We start from the raw sequence: 4,252 nt of genomic DNA on the forward strand, positions 1-4,252 counted from the left end.
TCTCCTCAGTCTTTGTTTCCCTCTGTTTGTATTTCTCTTACTTACTATCTCATAGTAACCATTTAAAAGTTTCTACCTTGGGTAGAGGGGAGGAGAAAGAAAAAGTTTCTACCAGGTAGGCAAGACTTCCTAGACTCCCCTCAGCCTATTCCTATTCTCTCGTTAATTAACCTAATGGTTTATTAGCATTTGTAAGACACAGGAGGTAAAGCAGAGGCAGCAAAATTTGTAAGGCTCCCTGAGCTTTCTCCATTCTTCAGTACTAAGGCTAAATGAGGTGCCCCTGTGAAAGGAGCCCCGCTTAACCACAGCAGTTACCTTGACCGGAGTAACAAGCATATTCAGTGAGTGACTATCTCGGTCATCATAAAGCCAGTTCCACATGGCGTAGAAACTTCTGAGCGCCTTTACCTGGAGCGTTCCACTCAGCACTCACAGAGGGAGGTGGGCGGTCCCCCTTCTCAGGGTTAACAGATCCTACGGTGGCTTTTATCCAGTCCACGAGGCTGCCTGTTCCTTCAAGAATAACCTCCTACGTGTCTGGATCGCCTAAAGCCACCCACTGGGAGCTGTGGGTCCTCTATCAACTCAAGCGTGCACTTCCACTTGGCAACATTCAAAAGCAAAGACGCTCCTCATTAGTCGCTTTCATGCTCCCTTTTGGTAAAGGTCGCTCCGGAAACGGATCCACAAAATGATAACTCCACACCACGCGCCCTAGTTTCGATCGCTTCTTGGGTTTGCCTCTCCCCCGTGTTGACTACCTTGTGGGTGACCAGAGGTCTCGGACTTTGTGCTGTCCCAGCAGAATTTTCCCCTTTCTAGGTGGCTTCGAGGCTAGTGGCCAAGGCTCAGCTCCACTGAACTCTAAGCTTGGTCTGGCACCAAAGCCTGAACCAGCGCCCTTTGAATTTCATCGTAGCTACTACAGAGAACAAGAACCCAGGGACTGAACGTTTTGCCTTTTCCTTCTTGGTCTGCATTTCCTCATGCATCCAGTGAACCCAGTCCCCAGCAGCTGGAGCCATCTCTAGATTCCATCGGCAACTCTTACCTTTATAGCTCAGCAATGGCTCCGATGGAAGAGACGCTCGGGGCAAGGGCGCGGAGCTTCCCAATCCTCCTCCTCCCCTGGCGCACACTCCACTCTGGACACCTCTCTGCATTCTCCACCCAGTCCTTCTGGGGTTTTATGGAGGCTTCGTCACCTAGGCATGATTGAGTACATCACTGGCTGGGGACTGATTCAACCTCCCGCCCCTTCCCCTCCAGGAGATCAGGGGGTGGGACCGAAAGTTCCAACCCTATGATCTCCTTAGAGGCTCGCCAAACTACCTCGTTAACCTAACAAAACACACCTATAACGCTCTCCTCTTTTAGGCAATTCCAAGGGTTTGAAGAGCTCTGTGCCCAGAAGTGAAGCCAAGGACCAAATACGATTTCTTCTTCTTTTTTTTTTTTAACATGTATTCATTTATCTGAGACAGAGAGAGACAGAGTGTGAGAGTGGGAGGGGTAGAGAGAGACACACACACAGAATCTGAAGCAGGCTCCAGACTCTGAGCTGTCAGCACAGAGCCCGACATGGGGCTCAAACCCACAGACCGCGAGATCATGACCTGAGCTGAAGTTGGACACTTAACCAACTGAGCCACCCAGACGCCCCCGATTCCTTCTTCTCTTAATAAATGTTTATTTATTTATTTTTGAGGGAGGGAGGGAGGGAGAGAGAAAGAGAGGCAGAGAGAAAGGGAGACAGAGGATCCCAAGCAGGCCCGGCTCTGTGGGTGCAGAGACTGATGCGGGCTCATGAACCCTGAGATCATGACCTGAGCTGAGATCCAGAGTCCGACGCTCTAACCAACTGAGCCACCCAGGTGCTCCCAAATATATAGTTCTTATTATAAATCACAAGATCACAACAGGCAGAATTTTTCTTAAGACGCAGCCTAAATCCCGTTACTACCATCCTGGAAGCTTTAACTGGGTTCCCATCTTCTTCTGCAAAGTTGAGTTCTTTGTATATGGATTCCTGGCCTCGCTGCCCTGCGCCACACAAGCAGAAGCTTTGGGATGACGTCAGGAGTGGCCAGCAGAGTGGCTGACACACTGTAAGGTTGCTATGATTGTTGAAAGTGGCTCATTAGGTTGGGCGTCCGACTTTAGCTCAGGTCAGGATCAGGTCATGATCTCACGGTTCATGGGTTCGAGGCCCGCATCCGGCTCTGTGCAGACAGCTCAGAGCCTGGAGCCTGCTTCGGGTTCTGTGTCTCCCTCTCTCTCTCTCTGCCCCTCCCCTGATGACACTGTCTCTATCTCTCAAAAATAAATAAATGTTAAAAAATTTTTTAAAAAAGAACAAATGGTTCACACATTTCTTTATATGCTTAAGCTGGGCTGCAAATTGGGATCACCAGGTGGTGATTTTTTGTAATCACACTGGCACTAGAGGTCCCACTGGACCAATTAAATCAGAAAACCTAGGGGTGGGACCGGGCCACAGTGTTTCAGAGAGTCCAGCCCCACTTTATACGAGCCTTCGAATGCTCCAGCTCAGACTCACCTGGGAGTTCTTGGGGATGACCTCATTTGTCTTTCATTTTTATTTTGCCACCATCGTAGATTTGCTCATCTCTCTTTCCCTCCCCACATCTGTGCTGTCCCATATGGTAGCGACGAGCCACACGTGGCAATTAAAATTTGAATGAACATATTCAGTTTATCAGTTGCGCTAGCTACGTTTCAAGTGCTGAAAGGCAAATGCTTATTTAAAATTAAAATGAAATTCCTTAGGCTCACATTTCTGGTGTTTAATTGGCACATGTAGTTAGTGATTACCATATTACAGGAAGCAGACCAAATGAGGGCTAATGGGGTAGAGGAGAGTATGTAGTATGCAATGACTGTATGCTCCGAGAAGTACAGTTCAACTACATATGAGGACACTCTCAAAGGCAATTAGGATCATGTCAGCAGACTCAGGAACCAACTTGATAAGGCTCCCACTAGCCCACTGTGGTGTCATTTGAGCTTTAGTAATGACAATGATAATTATTGCAATCCATCCAATGTTTAAAAAAATTTTTAACGTTTATTTACTTTTGAGAGAGAGAGAAAGAGAGCAGAGGAGGGGCAGAGAGAGAGGGAGACACAGAATCTGAAGCAGCTCCAGGCTCCGAGCTGTCAGCACAGAGCTCGATGCGGGCTCGAACTCACCAATCGTGAGATCGTGACCTGAGCCGAAGTCGGACGCTTAACTGATTGAGCCCCCCAGGCGCCCCCATCCAATGTTTAAATACATGAACTGATTGATAATAGTATTTAGAAGGGTGCTGATGACTGTCCCCTCTTTGAGGACAGGAAACCAATCTATTGTCTTGAAAACTAATAAATGAAGTGAACCAAAGATTTTTCTTACCTTNTTTTTTCTACAAACCGCAACAATGGGGAACAGACACTAAATGAGTGGAAGTCCCTCTCTATAAAAGTATTCCAACTAATAAATGTAAAAGAAAGGGTAAGATTAGAAAAGAACCACTTTGCAACCCCTGATGAATAAGGTACTAAATATCAGTGGCTGGTGACATCATTAAAAGACAGACAACCAGACATGATGTGCTTTGTGACAGGAAACCAGCGCCACCCCGTGGTCCTGCCGGAGAGATCTGACCCAAGTCCGACAAGGCTCAGGATCCCACTGCTCAACGGCGGGAAACATGGAGGACAAAGAAACATACCGAGCTGTGTCAAGAGCCTTGCGTTAGTTAGCCATCGTCGCGGACAAGCTGCTAGTTGGGGGCTGATGTTATCCGAAGGCTTGACTGGGGCTAGACCGGCAGTTCCCAAGGTGGCCCAACCACGGGGCTGGCAGGTTAATGCTGGCTGTCGCCGGGAGGCCACCATGGGCCTCTCCCAGGCTGCCTCAATGTCCCCATGAGGCAATGGCTGGCTTTTTTTGCTGAGTAAATCCAAGAGAGAAAGCCCAAAGCAGCACATCTTTTAGGATAAAGCCCCAGAAGCCACATGCCTTCGGCCGGGCTGTATTCTGTTGTTCACACAGAGCGACCCTGCTACCAGGCTGGAGTGGGATTCACAGGAGGGGAGGGTCACCGGCAGCCGTCCTGGAAGCTGGAGGCCACGAGCACGCAATCAGCAAACTCCACACTGTGAGACGCTACTCTTCCAATAGTCTGTGTTCTTCAGCAGATAAACTGTAAGCAAAAGAAAGAAATGGCAAGTTTGAAAGAGACTT

The 4,252-nt window shown here is 48.4% G+C and overlaps 1 protein-coding gene across 7 annotated transcripts in view; it reads right to left on the reverse strand.

Moving 5' to 3' along the window:
- EGFL6 (EGF like domain multiple 6) overlaps window positions 1-4,252 on the reverse strand; it is a 117,294-nt gene that overhangs the window by 85,810 nt on the left and 27,232 nt on the right. For 6 of the 7 annotated variants that reach the window (XM_077780997.1, XM_077780996.1, XM_077781001.1 and 3 more), the window contains 2 exons: window positions 3,738-4,211; window positions 1,055-1,208 (listed from right to left, as the gene is read on the reverse strand). The gene's annotated coding sequence lies outside the window, so the exon portion shown is untranslated. The remainder of the gene's footprint in view (window positions 1-1,054; window positions 1,209-3,737; window positions 4,212-4,252) is intronic. The other variant, XM_077780999.1, reaches the window with a different exon arrangement.

This window comes from Crocuta crocuta, unplaced genomic scaffold (assembly GCF_008692635.1).
Source record: "Crocuta crocuta isolate KB4526 unplaced genomic scaffold, BGI_CrCroc_1.0 scaffold2174, whole genome shotgun sequence".
Lineage (NCBI taxonomy): Eukaryota > Metazoa > Chordata > Mammalia > Carnivora > Hyaenidae > Crocuta > Crocuta crocuta.